The sequence below is a fragment of the Coregonus clupeaformis genome, chromosome 1 (assembly GCF_020615455.1).
Source record: "Coregonus clupeaformis isolate EN_2021a chromosome 1, ASM2061545v1, whole genome shotgun sequence".
Classification (NCBI taxonomy): domain Eukaryota; kingdom Metazoa; phylum Chordata; class Actinopteri; order Salmoniformes; family Salmonidae; genus Coregonus; species Coregonus clupeaformis.
In genome coordinates, this window is record NC_059192.1 from 48,948,326 (window position 1) to 48,967,590 (window position 19,265).

At 42.7% G+C, this 19,265-nt stretch overlaps 1 protein-coding gene across 2 annotated transcripts in view; it reads left to right on the top strand.

Annotated features, from left to right (window-relative positions):
• Positions 1-426: 426 nt before the first annotated feature.
• Positions 427-19,265, top strand: part of LOC121569779 (bone morphogenetic protein receptor type-1A) — a 55,425-nt gene continuing 36,586 nt past the window's right edge. For both annotated transcript variants that reach the window (XM_041880964.2, XM_041880970.2), the window contains exons 1-2: positions 427-635; positions 16,877-17,016. The gene's annotated coding sequence lies outside the window, so the exon portion shown is untranslated. The remainder of the gene's footprint in view (positions 636-16,876; positions 17,017-19,265) is intronic.

Consider the following 19,265-nt stretch of genomic DNA (forward strand, 5'->3'; position numbering starts at 1 on the left):
TCCATCTCGTCTCTCCTTTAACTATGTTCTTCAATCCCTCTTATGTGTTCAATCACCCTTATGTCCACACTTACCCTGTCCACCTTTTTCTCCTTCATTTTCACCATCTATCTACTTCTCCAGTTTCTCTATATACCTCTCAAGCTTCTCATCTCCTCCCTCTTCCTCTCCACCTATTCACGCTTCTTCCCCGACCTTTGTCTCTTACTCTCCACGCTCTTCTATTTGTGAGTAGACTATTGTATGCATGTGTATAATTCTGTGTCAAACAAATACGAATATACTGTAGTAGATTAGGGTAATGAAAAATAATAGGTATGTCCATTTACACCAGGGGGCGTCACTGAGGTAAGTGGGACATACTTTAATTCTCCATAGAAATACTCCCACCGCAACTCCGTGCCCCTCAAATGGTTGTGCATTCGCTGCAGTGATTGGAAAATGTTGGTCTGGCTACGAGTGCTTCATCAAATGACATAGGCAGAGGCAAAACAGAGCGAGTAGAGCAGGGCCGACGTTTAACTGCATATTTGGGAAATGTACACCACATTTTTGCAACTTCAAGACGAAATATAAAGATAGAAAGGAGTGCTCGCCCGGAACCAAAAGGATTGCCACATCTGCTGAAGAAAAAGGTGAGGTAAAATGAAATCTAACTAGGCTAGGTCATAAACCGTTAGTTAAATGTTACCGCTCTGTGCTAGCTAACTAGCAAGTCGCTAGTGAACAACTTTCATTGTGTAACGAGCGAATTGATTCATAAAACAATTTAAACTAAACTAGCAAATAATACACTGGCTAACTATATACTAACCAATTCGGTTAATATCAAAGTTCAGTGTCAGGTTTGCTAGTAGAAGTACTTGCAAACGAGTTAACTAGCCAAACAAATGTAGCTATTTAGCTAGTTCGCTAACTAGCAAGTGGCTACGCTAATGTTAGCTAGCGCTAACAATCTAGCGAGGTAGTTTTCGCATTCAAAACAAACTCTCGGAAACAAATTGCTGTGTTTAAACCGAAGATAAATGGTTAGCTAACTAGTTAATAAATATAAACGTAATACGCGTCCAAAATGAAGACAGTAGCTAATATATTTTTTACGTTTTGTCAGACGCGAAAACAAACTTTTTCCACAACAGCCAAAGTGAGGGCAGAATTAACAATTATCTCTTCCGGAGACATTGCAACAATGCAACATTTTACTGAGTGGTTGAATGCCATGAGGTTTGGAACCATTTGTATCAAATTAGATTACAAAATAACACGTTTTTCCCATTCCCTCTGAAAAGTAAGTTATATACCATATCTTTGAATGTACTACTTGAAAGCCTAGTAGGCTAGCCTAGCGTTAACTTAATTGATTATACATCGCTAACTACCTAGCTATTTGTTCACCAATAAAAACTGTACATTGGCTCAAGGTAGGCCTACTCGTTGTTCTGTCGTTATAATGTTTTGTAACAAGTGTTGATCAGAGGACCGAGGAGGACGGCACCTCAAGTACTAATAACAAGGCTTAAGTTGATTAAACAAATAACTTGTGGTCCTCTGTAGCTCAGCTGGTAGAGCACGGCGCTTGTAACGCCGAGGAAGTGGGTTCGATCCCCGGGACCACCCATACACAAAAATGTATGCACGCATGACTAAGTCGCTTTGGATAAAAGCGTTTGCTAAATGGCATGTTAAATATATTAACTTCATGTCAGCTCTCACTTTTCTGCCTATAAGCACACACGTAGTTTGAATAAAGGGGTTTCTTGGGGGCTACCATGTATGTCAATGGATTTTTATTCCCTGTTGACTATCATCGTAAATTGGTCAATCACCGACATGTCATATGATATAGTCCTCAGTGCTCATAATATTATTAATTCAGGTTCTTGGTCCCTTCCTAGTTAAATCGTCTGCACATAGTATGTGGCCTATATTGAAATTAAAGTTGTATATGGCCACTCGCACAATATTTCATCATATGTTGTAGGCCTCGGTTGTACACATACCACATTAAATCAGGGACCCAGGTTAGTGATGGTGTGAAAGTATTGATGAAGGCAGTGAGACACTTTAAAATCTGGCAATACACACCAAAACACAAACTCCCATACACACACTACCTCAGTAGCAAGAGGTCTGTTTTTCACAGAGAAAATACCCAGTGTCTCATATCTCATGTCTCATTGCCCATGCTTTTCTCGTCTGTGAAAAGCTGGTTTTAATTTGGGCCTGGAGTGGGAGGGCGACGCGTTGTGCTCCCCACCTTCCAATGCTGAAGGCAACTCTGGAGTGAATGGGGTCCGACACATAGGGAGGTCAAAAACCAGATGGAAGCCCTGACTGTGAAGCTGTCTACTTTAAGGGGCCTGGAGGAGAGCGGCATGGGGTAGAAGTGGAATGTAAAGATGTCTAACATTATACATATGCCAGACATCTTTACATTCCGTGGCTTACCCGGGGCTCTCCATAACACAGGCCAATATTGGGGGAGTGAGACTAGGTGAGGAAGAATAGCTAACAAACTACGGCTGAGGATTTCTCCAGCTATTCAAACCATAATCAAGCACATGACAAGAAATCTCACTATTTAAACGTAGCTGAATGTCTTCCTAGTTTATATAGACCTATGCCTAGTCTCTCTAGCAATGATTGTGTACACAGTATCTTGATGGGCTAACACAGTGATTATAACAGCAGTCTAGCCCTGCTCTGGAACTGAGGGTGATTAATTAGCCAGAGCTCTGTAACTGCCTGAAGTCTGGAGAGAATGTAATGGAGGTTAGACAGAAATGGGTATGGGGTTCAGTAAATGGTGCATAATTCAGATATGATTTATGCACACATGATGCACAGATCAGAGGTCTGCTCTTTGTCAGGAGGATATAGCTAGCTGGAAGTATCTTCTCCTTTTTAATGGAATGATTATCACTCATGATGGGCCATTTGTTTTGTCTCCCATGTCCCTGCTTGACAGCTGCCACTGCAGTAGGCATAGCCTACATGTTGGAAATCAAGAGATGTTTTTGAATGTACTTTCATTAAATAGACTAACCTACATGGTTTCCATAAAATCCATGCTTAGTGTGTTTTAGGTGGTGTGGGTAGTAGTGATACTTATTTCCTAGAAATGAAGTTGTTTCTGTACTGAAGTCTGTAACGTAAACCAGAACTTGCCTCAAGTGCTCGGAGTGCGGGGAAAGAGAGAAGCAAAACATTCTCCAGCTCATATATTTTCTCAAACACTTTAAATTTACAATGCTTGTTTTTCTAACATCCCTTTATGTTTAAGAGCGTCTTTCCCCTGCCTTGCTTCTGTTGTCCTGCAGCCCTCTCTCTCCTCTCTCTGAAAGCATTTCCAATCTGAGGCAGAGTGAGGGATCAGATTGCTCAGGGAGTCTCCAAGGCTCTCTGGCGAGGTGGTGGAGATGGAGGGAGGGGGTAGCACACGGATCAAGTTTCACATCCCAACGGGTTCCTCTGTCTGCTGTGCCTCCCTGAGTCAACCCCCTCTCCCACCCCCGTAAGCCTGGAGACAGGGTGGCTGAGCTGTGGAAGTAAACATGGGATCCTACTCTCTCCATACATCCACCTCTGACTCCAGCAGCCCCTCTGGAGCATAGAGGAGCAGATAAAGACTATTACATTTACATTTTAGTCATTTAGCAGACGCTCTTATCCAGAGCGACTTACAGTTAGTGAATACATATATATATTTTTTTATACTGGCCCCCCGTGGGAATCGAACCCACAACCCTGGCGTTGCAAACGCCATGCTCTATCAACTGAGCTACATCCCTGCCGGCCATTCCCTCCCCTACCCTGGACGACGCTGGGCCAATTGTGCGCCGCCACATAAATCTAACCTGTCACCGTTAGACTGTACACAGAGCTGTTTCAGACATAGCCGTGGAGTTTTAGGAGTGCTCTGCTACCACATAGACTGTATAAACCTGCACCAATTCCTGCTGGCTTTTGGAAACACTGCATAATGCTGGGCATTTCATACTCTTGACATTTTATCTATTTGCATTCTGTACACTTTTACTTGCAACATGAAGATAGTATAGCAATTAACATGTTGCCAGTAAAGGAATAGTCTATTTGTTTTTCCAGTGTACAGTGTGCGTGGGGAGGCCATTTATTGAGTCTTCAAATGTTTACATCTTCTATGCACTTGTTGAATAGTGATTGACTTTGAAGACCTAGGTGTGCAAATGTTTGTCTTTCATCCATTTTGATTCAAACAGCCTTTCATTGACATATGACTATTTCAGACTAAAACCACCCGCGAGCTGTATGTTTGCCACGACACCCCTGTTCTACTAGGTTGCTGGATGACTGGCCTTGATGATGTTTACCATGCAGGCTGCAGTTGTCCTTTTAATGGTATTGATCTTTCTTTAAATACACTGAGCCATCCGAGTGAATGTTTTAGAAGAGCTCATGCTAATGTGAATAGGGGGAAGGACAGATTGTGTGGATGGTAATTTAAAGATTTGTATCTTTTAATGGAGAAAGGGGAAAAGGTTGGAGTTTGTTTACGTAGTTTTATTTGGGGAAATCCCTTCCTGTTTGTGAACCAAGTAAATGTGATTATTTGGGGCCTTGTGATTTATAAAAACAAGCATTGTGTGATGAGGCCAATCAGCTTTTGAAATAATAATAATAATATATGGAAGGCCGCTAAAAGGATGGCATTCCTGGAGAATTCAAATGCTGGAGGATTCAGAAAATCGAGGAAGGGAAAGAAGCAGATCTTTTTAGTGTCTTGTTTTGTCTTTGTAAAAACAGTTGATCTACCTCAGTAATATGCCTAATGCCTGTGATATGATGCAGTTTATCCTATGTTGCAGGGCTCTATGCTGACCTTTTTTTACAAGGACTACATGTGCGCGCCTAAGTTGAAAAATGTAGGAGCACAATGAAAAATATTTGAGATAATAAAGCAAGAATCTTTCATTTTGATAGGCGAACTAGTACTCAATCTTGACTCAGTGTCAAGATATGAACATTATTTGCACATCACTTGTTGGTTAAGTACAGGAAGAAATAAAAATGAATATTATAATAATGATATTCTATAGTCTATATAATTGTTTAAACAGATTAATTGCCGAAGCTGTTAAGTAGCTATGTTTGTTTATTAGCTGAATATCAACTGTCGGGTAGCAAGAGCGTGCAACTCCTCACTCAGCTTATTGCTGCTTGGAAATAAATGTGTTCTAATAAGCCCAGCAGCCTGGTCTCGTAGACTAGACGTAACATAGTAAACGTAAATCCTGGACACTGGAATTCGTTACATCCTTATTCTAAAATTGATTAAATAAAACATTGTCCTCAGCAATCTACACACAATACCCCATAATGACGAAGCGAAAACAGTTTTTTTGAAATGTTTGCAAATGTATAAATAAATAAATAATACCTCTTTAAGGAATACCTGGAATAGTATAAAGTAATCATTCTACCCCCCAGAATCAAAAAAAAAAGTGGTTGTCCCACTTGCTATCATAGGTTGAATGCACCAATTTGTAAGTCGCTCTGGATAAGAGCGTCTGCTAAATGATGTAAATAAGTAAAAACGGATAGTATTCAGACCCTTTGCTATTAGAGTCAAAATTGAGCTCAGGTGCATCCTCTTCCCATTGATCATCCTTGAGATGTTTCTACAACTTGATTGGAGTCCACCTGTGGTAAATTCAAGTGATTGGACATGATTTGGAAAGGCACACACCTGTCTATATAAGGTGTCACAGTTGACAGTGCATGTCAGAGCAAAAAACAAGCCATGAGGTTGAAGGAATTGTCCGTAGAGCTCCGAGACAGGATTGTGTCAAGGCACAGATCTGGGGAAGTGTACCAGTGGTATGGACTGGGAGACTAGTCAGGATCAAGGCAAAGATGCGCTCAGGACCTCAGACTGGGGCAAAGGTTCACCTTCAAACAGTACAACGACCCTAAGTACACAGCCAAGACAACACAGGAGTGGCTTTGGGACAAGTTTCTGAATGTCCTTGAGTGGCCCAGACAGAGCCCAGACTTGAACCCGATCTAACATCACTGTGCAGCAACGCTCCCCATCCAACCTGACAGAGCTTGAGAGGAACTGCGGAGAAGAATGGGTGAAACTCCCCAAATTCAGGTGTGCCAAGCACGTAGTGTCATACCCAAGAAGACGCGATGCTGTAATCGCTGCCAAAGGTGCTTTTAACAAAGTACTGAGTAAAGGATCTGAATACTTATGTTAATGTACATTTTTCAGTTGTCTATATTTAATAAATTAGCAAACATTTCTAAATCAGTTTTTGCTTTGTCATTATGGGGTATTGTGTTTAGATTGATGAGTGGGAAAAACGATTTAATCAATTTTAGAATAAGGCTGTAATGTAACAATGTGGAGAAAGTCAAGGGGTCTGAATACTTTCCGAAGGCATTGTATGTTACGTTTGGTATGATTACATAAGACAGAAGGTTACTTAAGGCAAAAACGAAAGTAGTGGTTGGTTGGGGTGGATGGATGGGTTTGCGTATAATGCGAACGTCTAGCAACCCAAAGGTTGCGTGTTCAAATCCCATCACAGAACATTTTAGCTAATTAGCAACTTTGCAGCTACCTACTACTTTTGCACAAAAGTTGAGAAATAAGCTTTTTGTGCGTATTAAACATTTCTGGGATCTTTTATTTCAGCTTATGAAATATGGGACTTACATGTTGCCTTTTATATTTGTGTTCAGTATAATTGGAGTGTCCCGGATTTACTTTTACTATGTTATGTCTACCCCTGAGTCCAGGTTGGTCACTGCGCAACATTTCTAAATGCAATCTCGGGACAGGACAACAGTTTTGATGGGAATTATTGAAAAGAGCAGGAACCCAGCTTTCCAGTGCTGTATGATTTATTTCTCACAAATCGCGCAATTGGCAGCGTTTTGCAATCTTGAGTGTCTGAAACAATTAAAGTAATCAAGCAATTCGAATGCATAAACGATAGGCCTATATTCACACAATTACACTATTTATGAACACTTAAAAAATCACATGATTTTATTAGTGCCAGTGGGAGTTTTTTTTAGGACATTGAACAAGCAACAACATCGTATTTAGTCAGTGGTCTAGCTAATGGTTAGTCCATTGGGGTAAACAATGCAGATGAGCAACTCCATGCTTCAGCCATGTAGCCACGATACTGCATCAGGGGATAATGCTGATTGCTAAAATGGCACACCTGCCTGTTAATATGGATCATGTACAGACCCTAAAGATATTGCTTTTCAATGTTGTTGGGCTCATTTCTGGAGGGGATATTACATTTTAAACGGTTTAATATGTTTAAGGCTGTATGTTGTCATTGGGGGGGGGGGGGAATTTTTGTTTTCCAAACAATCCGTGTAAGTATCACATTTTTATGGTTGGCTATAATAGAAGTTACTTGCCCAGACAGCAAATGAAACATGAAATCACCCATGATTGAAATTCTGCGTGCATAAGTTGCTTACCTGTGATCTTTGCCCGGGTCAGTCATTTTCTCATTCGGGCCAGTAGATTTCACTTGGTACTGGCCCGTTGTGCCACTGGCAAATATACAATGGACAAGTAAAAATCACACATCACAATATCAAACAATTACTCTGATTAGAATTGTATCAGAGAGGCCAACATTGGAATAATATTCAAATCCATTTTTCATGTAGGCCTACATAAATAAATAAAAAAGGTCTACATGTCAATCAATTAAATGTATTTATAAAGCCGTTTTTACGTCAGCAGATGTCACAAAGTGCTATACAGAAACCCAGCCTAAAACCCCAAACAGCAAGCAATGCCGATGTAGAAGCACGGTGGCTAGGAAAAACTCCCTAGAAAGGCAGAAGCCTAGGAAGAAACCTAGAGAGGAATCAGGCTCCGTGTAGGTGATATGCAAATTGGCTATAGCCTCGTGTCCAAACAGATGCTGACATGAGGGAGGCGCCAGAAAATGTAGCCAAACTTGAATGAGACTTTTAATTACATAAATATAGTCTTAAGCGCCAGTCATGTTTGACATATATAATTAAAGATAATTAGCATTAATCTCTTGATTCCGTCGACATACTCGAGGCACGGTTCATTCAGATCAAATGTTCACAAGACCGGAGAGTGAAGGACAGTGCCTGTTGCTCACCGCACATCACCCACCTTGAATCTGAGCGGATGCGGTCAGCGTTTTCAAATCAAATGTGTGTCACATGCGCTGAATACAAGAAGTGTAAACTTTACCATGAAATGTGTACTCACTAGCCCTTTCCCAACAATGTAGAGTTAAAAAGTAAGAAAAACAAGAAAATATTAACAGCAGTACGAGGTAATTAAGGTAATATGTACATGTAGGTAGGGGTAAAAGTGACTAGGCAATCAAGATAGATCAGTGGTCACTGAGTCAAAATTTGACTTGAAAAACATAAGCCTATGCAACATTAACCTATTAAAAACTGTTCTGTAGCAATGGTGCGATACATTATCACTGCATATTGGCTATGCTTGAATTGCCCTGCAAATGTTCTTCTCAGATCATTTAGAAATGATTTAAAACATGTTAGGTATATGATCACACTGGTAATAGATAATTTGTATTACTTTAGGCACAGCTGAGTGAGCAAAATAATGCTTATCGGAACACTTTGCTACAATCATTCATTGCAGCTACAGCGCTGGTTGTAGTGTGAGTGGAAGTAGGGAGAACGCACATTTTATGGCTTATAAAAGTGTTGGAGAAAGTGTTGACAGTGCTGAATAACAACTTTAAACATGAACTCATAAAAAACAGCAGCTCTTAGCTGTATTCATTGTCTCTCTAGTCATGATTTTAAATGTTTTGAAATCTCACATTATCAACTTTGCTGTGCGTTCGAGGCTTCTTTTTACGGTCTGGCTCGAGGAAACTGTGCGACAGTGATCTGAGCTATCTGATTGGCCAACGTTGGCTTGCCGTGCAGTAGCAAAGAGAACAGTCTATGACTTGGGTGGCTGGAGTCTGCCAACTTTTAGGGCCTTCCTCTGACACTGCCTGGTATAGAAGTCCTAGATGGCAGGGAGCTCGGCCCAGTAATGTACTGGGCCATACGCACTACCCTCTGTAGCGCCTTGCGGTCTGATGAAAACAATTGCCATACCAAACGGTGATGCAGCCAGTCAAGATGCTCTCAATGGTGCAGCTGGATAATTTTTGAGGATCTGAGGGCCCAAGCAAATCTTTTCAGCCTCCTGAGGGGGAAGAAGAGTTGTTGTGCCCTCTTCACAACTGTGTTGATGTGTTTGGACCATGGTAGGTCCTTAGTGACGTGGACACCGAGGAACTTGAAGCTTTCGACCCGCTCCACTACAGCCCCGTCAATGTGAATGAGAGCGTGCTCGGCCCTCCAGTTTCCTGTAGTCCACGATCAGCTACTTTGTCTTGCTGAAGTTGAGGGAGAGGTTGTTGTATTGGCACAACACTCCCAGGTCTCTGACCTCCTCCCTGTAAGCTGTCTCATCGTCGTCAGTGATCAAGCTTACCACTGTTGTGTCGTCGACAAACTTAATGATGGTGTTGGAGTCATGCGTGGCCACACAGTCGTGGGTGAACAGGTAGTACAGGAGGGGACTAAGCACGCACCCCTGAGGGGTACCCGTGTTGAGGGTCAACGTGGCAGATGTGTTGTTGTCTACCCTCACCACCTGGGGGCGGTCCATCAGGAAGTCCAGGATCCAGTTGCAGAGGGAGGTGTTTAGTCCCATGGTCCTTAGTTTAGTGATGAGGTTGGACGGCACTTCGTTGTTGAATGCTGAGCTATAGTCAATGAACAGCATTCTCACGTAGGTATTCCCTTTGTCCAGTTGGGAAAGGGCAGTGTTGAGTGCAGTAGAGATTGCGTAATCTGTGGATCTGTTGGGGTGGTATGCGAATTGGAATGGGTCCAGGGTGTCTGGGATGATGGTGTTGTGAGCCATCACCAGCCTTTCAAAGCATTTAATGGCTACGGTGCTATGTGGCAATAGTCATTTAGACAGGTTACCTTGGCGTTCTTGGGCACATGGACTATGCCCAATGTCAGTGAAGACACTTGCCAGCTGGTCAGCGCATGCTCTGAGTACGCATCCTGCGGCCTTGTGAATGTTAACCTGTTTAAAGGTCTTACTCACATCGGCTACGGCGAGCGTGATCACACAGTCGTCCGGGAACAGCTGGTGCTCTCATGCATAGTTCAGTGTTGCTTGCCTCGAAGCGAGCATAGAAGGCATTTGGCTCGTCTGGTAGGCTTGTGTCACTGGGAAGCTCTCTGCTGGGTTTCCCTTTGCAATCAGTGTTAGTTTGCAAGCCCTGCCACATCCAACGAGGTCAGAGCCAGTGTAGTAGGATTCGATCTTAGTCCTGTATTGAAGCTTTGCCTGTTTGGTGATTCGTCGAAGGGCTTAGCGGGATTTCTTATAAGCGTCCGATTTAGTGTCCCGCTCTTTGAAAGCGGCAGCTCAGTGCGGATGTTTCATGTAATCCATGGCTTCTGGTTGGAATATGTATGTATGATCACTGTGGGGACGACGTCGTCGATGCACTTATGACTGATGTAGTAAACTCCTCAATGCCATCGGATGAGTCCTGGAACAAATTCCAGTCTGTGCTAGCGAAACAGTCCTGTACCTTAGCATCTGCTTCATCGGACCTCTTCCATATTGAGCACGTCAATGGTACTTTCTGTTTGAGTTTCTGCTTGTAAGCAGGAATCAGGAGGATAGAGTTATGGTCAGATTTGTGAAATGTTGAGGGAATCATTTTATAAACACTTAATATGCAAATGAACCAGAATTTTTTTTATTCTATTGGTTTTCAAATCAACTTTATTTTATTGTTAAGCAGCCAAAGGCGTAATCCTAGTCATATTAGTAACCCATGTTAGTTGATGCATCTTCAGATCTCCCCTCTTTCTAAGGGATATTTTTATCTCGGTCACATGAAACCGCTCGGTCACATGAAACCACTCGCTCATGCAGTGCGCTTTTGAGAACGGTGTTTTCCTGCTAATTGCGTTTAGGAACTTTCCCGCGTAGCCTACAGCCATGTGCACATTGTTGAGCTTATAATATGAAGAAATAAAACGATCAACATTTTATTAGCTGAACTGCCTGTCTCATTGCTTTTTAAAATGTTTTAATGTGCAGTGGTTGTATGAATTTTGGATCTGTCGTCCCAGAACTGTTTTGAACCAGACATATTTTTTAGCATACCAGGGATGACGGGACGCCCTTAATTTCGAGCCGTGGAGGGAATTATTTTCTAAAGATGAGTATTTGGTTGTAATTGTAATGTTGCAATATTTTATAGGCTACCAAGGGTGGCCAACCATCCTCCAGGAACAGTGTTGTATTTTGAGACAAGCTTGAATATGCAAAGACGCTAATAGGCAGTTTAGCCTACATTTCTGTCTGATTCTCTATGGTAAAAAATATAATGAATTTTATTTTGTAAAGTGGTTCCTTGCATCATACAATGGTGGGAAAAATTGTGTTACATACCATTATTTTCTTATTTTTTGGGGACATGTGACTTGAGCTTTTGGACAAGTAAAAAATCAGTGCAAATTGTCCGAATGAGAAGTGGCTAAAAAAGTTAGTCAAGCCCTGATTATACTGCCTCAAGCTAACATTGCAAATTGGTGGGTGACGCGCTGATAGCCTTCCTACCATTGACTATAGCCAATGCACTCTAATGGCGAATGGGAGGCGTGCTTTAATTCCGAGTTGAGTTTGAGGATTTGTTTTTAGGTATTTTTTATCTTGGGCATCAAAACTGTTTTTAACATGCGATTGCATTTATAATTGTTATTTGTTGTGCAATGACTGAGCTTACAAAAGGACGTTTCACTCCAGTACCAGCTTTTTGAGGATCTGCTCTCGCAGGTGATGGACTATTCCTCTCCTCAAACTAGGCTCCGTGTGCTTGTGATAAATAAGATGCATGACGACTAACACAAATACACACGCACCAATTAAATTCCATTAATTATGCAAATTAACCTGTAGACTGTTAACGGTTAACCTTTAACATCCCTAGTTATTGTTTATTTGATGTTCTACCTCTGAGAGGTTAAATGCACACAAGTATTTTAATTGCTATGTCAGGAACCACTGCAGTACACAGTTGAGACAAACATTTTCACCTGCCTCTGGTAACGCGCCTTTGAGATTGAGTCGGACTAGTAAGTAGCCTGTCGTCTTCTCTTCCCTAGCAGTTAAAACTCAAACATTGAAAAATAACCTAGGTTGTGAACTAAAACAATGTAAATAGCCAAGAAACACAAGGACAAAGTCTCACTTCCGTAGACTTTCATTTCAAGGAAATTAGACCAACTTTGATGCCTGTGTGCAGCTCTTCTAAAAATAAATATTTCACTCAGCTCTTCACGTGTGCACAGCCCCCAGGCAGGCAGTGGGGATAGACTCTATAGCAGGCTTCCCCAACTGGCGTCCCGTTGGCCGAATTTGATCTGTTCCCAAGTATTCCAACGCATAATAGAGACCATATATGTGATCATATAGAAATAATAATAATTAATAATCATTAATTGGATTTATATAGCACTTTTCTTCCAACTGAGCTACCTCATCCACCATCAATGTGTAGCACCCACCTCAGTGATGCACAGTGACCATTTTTGTGCCAGAACTCTCACCACACCAACTATCAGTTGGAGAGGTGAGTAGTGACATTTTCCAATTAGGAATGAGGGGGATGATTAGGTGGCCATAATGGAATGTGGCCAGGTTGGGAATTTAGCCATGACACCGGGGTGAACACCCCTACTCTTACAATAAGCGCCATGGGATTTTGAATGACCACAGACAGTCAGGACACCAGTTTTAACGTCCCATCCGAAAGACGGCACCCTACGCAGGACAATGTTCCCAAATGTAATCAAGGTTTGAAATGATTATTTTAGTCAAATATGATATCTGTTTAGGCTTCTTACGGTCAATTTGCAGTCGACCATCCGCTGAATCTTGTTGATGATTCCTGTGCTATAGGATTTGTAGTTCTTTGACTTTGTGCGATTAATTGACCACCTATAAAACTAAACGCCAGAAATATTTTGAAAACAGCTACTGCAGCATTTATTTTGCTATAAATGTGATCATACTTGACCATTTTTATTCACAAATGCGAGTGAAATGCTCGTACTGTGGAGCCCTGACCACCACCTGCCAACGTGGCTGATAAAATAGACATCTTACCTGCCAAGATCTACCCGCAGGTAGGCCCTGGAAAGGAGCAAGAAAAATAAGGGAATGTATGCTTGTTGAAAACACTGAGCAAATGGAATAGATGTAGGTTAGGGCTTCGTGGATAAAGTAGCTAGTTGACAGGTGGCTGTTTTTCCTGTGAGGAGGCACTTGACTAAGGTGACTAAGGTGAAAGTTTCTGAGAGAGGAGTGGAAAAGCTGGCGTAGGCCCATACACATTCCCACACAGAGAGGACCCTGTGAACGGACCGGAGCCACTCTCCCTCCCTTGTATGGTCTTTAATTTCAATTAGCTATGGCTGATCGTTCACTTTGATGGCATTAGTCGCTCCTCTGAGCTTCGACACTTTTCCCTCTGCTCTCGTGCCACTCTGTTGGTTTTGCTAAAGCCGACGGAATTAACTTCAGTGATGGAATCTCCAAATGCTTCACTTCCTTTTTCGAATCTCCAAATACTTCACACACACACAAGCTCACATATCAGCCCAATAATGTTTCTTTTTGTTGTTTGTTTGTTTGTTAACTTTAGTTTTTTCTGTGCTGCGGGATTCCTCTCTGTGCACTTTTGGGCAGTAGTGTTCCCTCTACTGGCTGACAGTTCTCTTACATTATGCAAGGCAGGACAAAGACGGTTACACATCTATCCTGTCAGACTGTAAAGTTTAACACCTCACTGACACCAAGTGCTGTGAGGAATTTGCATATAACGTGACAAGGAACTTGAAGCTTTTCCCACCACAACAGATGTGGAATATGTGAGGCTAAATCTCCAACTTAATGATAGCACTTAAACTTGAGTAGAACTACAAGATGTCTAGCCTAGTACTTTCGTTCTCTATTTTAATGTTTCCTGCATTTCTCTCTGCATTGTTGCTTTTACTCAAAATAACTATTCCCGGAGCCATGCCCCTGCACTGTGACAGACCTCCCAACCTCAGAATATATTCCTGCATTCTCTCAGGACTTATATAAATAGCCAGCGCGGTTAGTTGCCAATTATCGGCTGCACCCTTAAGTGACCTTGGCCTGGTGAGGAGACATTCGAGTCTAGAGGCAGAGGCGGTACTGTAAACAGATGAGCACAGCTGATCTCCCTCTGCTGCCTTTCACTCTCGTGCTCACTGTGTCTTTTCGTGGATTTTTTTCTTCAATTTGTTTTGTATTTGCTCATACTAACCACTCTAGCACGTTCAAATGGCTATTTTCTTGTCATTTGGCCTAAAAGTAGTTAGTGCATGGAATGCCTACTGCAGTTGTTATTTCCTTTACAAGGGTGTTTTAGACAACTCTGGTGCCCTCAAATGCCTTTAAGCAAACAGAACAGAGGTTCCTGCTCGCAGGAAATACGATTTTTATTTGATGTAGTGAGTTTGTCGCGGGTTGTCCGGCCTGAATGTAAACTCACTTTGACATCCCTGGCTTAATAAAGGCCCTTCGAGTCTCAAGGAGCTCTCTCGTGTGGAAGAATAGCCCGTGTTGGTGCTGAGAGCAGTTCCTGGCTGTTGGGCCACATCCAGACCATGCTCTTCCACTTATCTCCCAGCCACAGCAGGGGCTTCTCTGGCCTGCAGTGGCCCTCTCACAGGAGGCTTTATGTGGACACCCTTGTCCTCCCCCCACCCCGTGGAATAACACCTCCACGTGTCTAAAATCAGATGTTTGTGTGTCCCCCAATGTGCTGTTGGGATGTCTTTGCTGATATTTCTGTCAGCTAGATGAGGATTCCCCCCTCCTGTAGCTCAGTTGGCATTCCATGCTCTGTCGCAGCTGGCCGCGACCGGGAGACTCATGGGCGGCGCACAATTGGCCCAGCGTCGTCCAGGGTAGGGGAGGGAATGGCCGGCAGGGATGTAGCTCAGTTGATAGAGCATGGCGTTTGCAACGCCAGGGTTGTGGGTTCGATTCCCACGGGGGGCCAGTATAAAAATAACAAATGTATTCACTAACTGTAAGTCGCTCTGGATAAGAGCGTCTGCTAAATGACTAAAATGTAAAATGTAGAGCATGGCGCTTGCAATGCCAGGGTTGTGGGTTCGATTCCCACGGGGGGCCAGTATGAAAAATGTATGCACTCACTAACTGTAAGTCACTCTGGATAAGAGCGTCTGCTAAATGACTAAAATGTAAATGTATCATACAAGGAAGTGACTGACACTTTGCCCCTTAGTATGTTTTCAGGTTAATGTAGGCTAAGCCTAAAGCTGTTTTGAAAGGCTAATCTTAAATCAAATTAGGCCTAATTTTATGTAATCCTATTCCCAGTTATCAACATTTTAATTCCACATGAAATTGGCTCATTTTGTTATTAAACATTTGTTCCAGGCCTCCTACAGTGAAAAAGCTGAAATTCACTACATTCATTCATCTGCTTGCTCTGCCATATCTCATATATATTTAGCCTCACAATGAAGAGTTTCACCATTTTCCAGGGCTGTAAGTAGAACACAAAACAATCTGACAAACAGTTGCATTCATTAGTTTTATTGACAAATGTCAGACAAAAATAAGGTCTGCCAAGCGAAAACCTGAAATGTATTCATAAGAATGCTGTAAGTACAGAAATTGTTTGCTCAGTGGTAAATAATATCCAACTTGTCAGTGAGTGACAACTGGAGTTTGTGACAGCAACTGTGTGTGTTTATTACAGTATTATAGACACTATGTCCCGAGATTTCCTATGATCTATGTAGAAGAACCTCTTACCTTCTAATGACTCTTGCGTGGCTTATTAGCGTCATAGAGCAAAACAGGTTACTTGTTTGTGAAAGTCTCAGCTTTTCATAGATGGGTCATAATAGTTTGTAGCTCAAACCATTCAGACTAGACGTTTTTGCGAGAAGAACAGTCTTCGGGATCCGCCCTTGTCTCACAAACACCAATCTAACTCCCGTTAATCATAGGCTAATGGAACAAATAGACGAATCCAATGCAATAACCCAGCAGCCACAATGTTTAAAAAGGGTTAATGTCCAAAATGTGCCAGCGTTACTGTGGGACTCAAGGTTATTGACTTGACTAATCGCGCAAGTGAGTCAATGTATGAGTCGCCAACATTTTATTTGTCAGACACAAAAGTCCTCTACCTTAGAGCTGTAGGCCTATCTCTTATATTCCTGTTGGAATTTGCCTCGGACTCTCTGAGGCAGCGTCCTTCTGGCAGTGATGCTGAAGTGGCGGTACTTCCACGCACACACCCATCCGGCACTGCTAATGACTTCTAAAGTTGTGAGAACTAAGTTGTGATGTGTAATGCCTTTCCCTCAGTGGAGGTCGTAGTGTACTGCGGCTGGGTCCCTGGGCTCCTGGCCCGGTGACAGTCTGTCTGCAGCGCTGTGCTGTGGCTGCTGCCCAGTCATCTGATACCTCTGCACCACTCGGTTTGCCCAGCAACCCCCTCAGCCTCCTTAACCCATGGGGTTTGTGCGCACAATGTTTAGCTAAATCATAGTTTTTATTTTCAACCAGACATCCCAAGACTCATGATATGCAATCAATAGCCTTCCCCACCTGACATGTTTTGTGGTTCCCATCTGTCATTGACAATGACACACTTTGGTCGAGTCAGAAGTGCAGTAAGTCCCAATTTCTTGGTGTGTGACTAACTTGAGGTTCTTACTCTCTCCTGCTCAGGTTTCCATTGTGCCATGCTGGATTTCTGTCTCCAGCATCTATATGTTCTCTATCCCTATGGATCTGTATGACCCCCAGCACCAACACTGGTCTCTACAAGCATCCTCAACATGCCCCTGCACCATGGATCCCCCAGTGAGGTAAGACTACTCTCTCTGGCTGTTACAGTGAATCAGAGGGATGACTCCTGCTCTGGATTATGCTTGTGATGATGCATGTTCAGCTCCATACAGTGTGTAAATTGTGCAAGATGTGTTGTGGTCACATGCTTGGTTGGTGAATGAAATCCGAATGGATTCCAAATAGAGATGCATCTCAGCCTTTTTATCTAACCTAACAAACAAATATTCATTTCTCTGCGGAGGGCACCGGTGATTACCCCAAAACCTGATTATACCCCTCCCACTCTGAGGAGATTAACCCCTGACCTCTCCCAGCAGACAGAGCTGGCCAATCAGGTGGTTTCCTGGCTCATAATTGCAGGTGCAGATTGGGTCATTGGAGCTGTCTGCTGATGTGAATAATAACTGGAGCAGGAAAGGACCTGATTGCACATGCTCCTGGAGGTTTAGGCTACACATCTGTGAGTTTGCCATGGGTGGAGTGACACCCGCCATGAGACATTTTCCCCCCTCTTTTTCTGGTCTTAAAAAAATAAGTATCTCGTTGACATTAAGACACCTAGTTCACAGTTTAAAAATGTATAAAAGATTAGATGATAATGAACTGATCGGTTGCACATATGTTCTGTATTTTGTTTTTGTTTGAGAGAAGAAGAAAAAAGTTTCTGCACTCCACTGGCAGACCTTCAGTCAGGGAGTCTACTCGAGCAAATTGCTACCATATGTTCACAGAGGATGTTGAACCCAATGTATTTCACATCCTCGTTTTTAAACAACACTAAGGCGAGTTGGTGAGCTTCCCAATTTGTGCCTCCTGTTTTGTGTCCAACCTTTGCTCCTGAATCGTCACTCATAGACTCTAAAGCAGGGGTCCCCAACTGTTGGACGTAAGACTGTAAAAACACCAGCAAATCAGCTCCAAGTGATTTACATTTTGGAAATCTGTTCCAAATTATTCCCATGCATAATAGAGATTAGATATGTGATCATATACAAATGTAAGCAAGGTTGGAAATTATTATGTTTTTTAGTCAAATATTATATCTGTTTGGGCTTCTTGAGGTCAATTTGCATTCTACAAATTATTTGTAATTATGTTCCGGCCCCCTTACCATCTGCTCAAGAAAAAAATCTAGTTGATGATCCTGCTCTAAAGCACGGTGTGACTTAAAGATGAGACAAATATTTCACCATCTGGATAAATGTGAAGCATCCGCTTGGCGTTTCCACTCACTACCAAATATGGTAGTGAGAGGAAGCCCAGTGGCCGGCAATGGGAGAAGATGTATCGAGATGGATTTTGGCCGACATTCTGCACATTTTCTCGTCGATGAAACATTTGATCAATGCAATACAGTTTTCTGTTCCCAAAACTACAATCTGTTACGAACAGAGTGGACTAAGTTTTGTAAACTTGACCCTTTGCCAACGTTTCAAGAAATGGTGTTGTTTAGAAGGAGTGCAAAGGCAAATTGAGTTATTGCACACGCGCACTTAACAGCGTAGGCATTCCCTAACGGAAATATGCAAATTAATCCTAGAACATGCCAATAGGATCTCTCTCTAGCTCATGCTCATCTCTGCCCACCACCTTGCTTGTTCTGTCTGCTATGACTCATTTGTTCCCATTGGAAATGACTGGCTGTGGTCTAGCTTGGGTTACTTATAACAAATATTGTGTCCTGTTGACGGGGATGCAGTGCTCGTTTTGTGGGAAGCTTGTACTCCCACTGGTATGTAAATTCCAGAAGTAACTGTGTGACTCCTGGCTTGTTGACAGAAGAAGCTAGCAGTTATCCCGATAGATTAGCCCACCTTCGCTCTGCGCAGCAGTAGTAGTGTGTGGACCATGTTAATTCCTTAGTGATGTGGACACCAAGGAACTTGAAGCTCTCGACCCGCTCCACTACAGCCCCATCGATGTGGATGGGGCGTGCTCAACCCTCCGTTTCCTGTAGTCCACAATCAGCTCCTTTGTCTTGCTAACATTGGGGGAGAGGTTGTTGTCCTGGCACCACACTGCCAAGTCTCTGACCTCCTCCCTATAGACCGCCTCATCGTTGGTGATCAGTCCTATCACCGTCGTGTCATCAGCAACCTTGATGATGGTGTTTGAGTCGTGCGTGGCCACGCAGTTGTGGGTGAACAGGGAGTACAGGAGGAGACTAAGCACACACCCCTGAGGGGCTCCCGTGTTCTTGCCAGATGTGTTGTTGCCTACCCTCACCGCCTGGGGGGCGGCCCATCAGGAAGTCCAGGATCCAGTT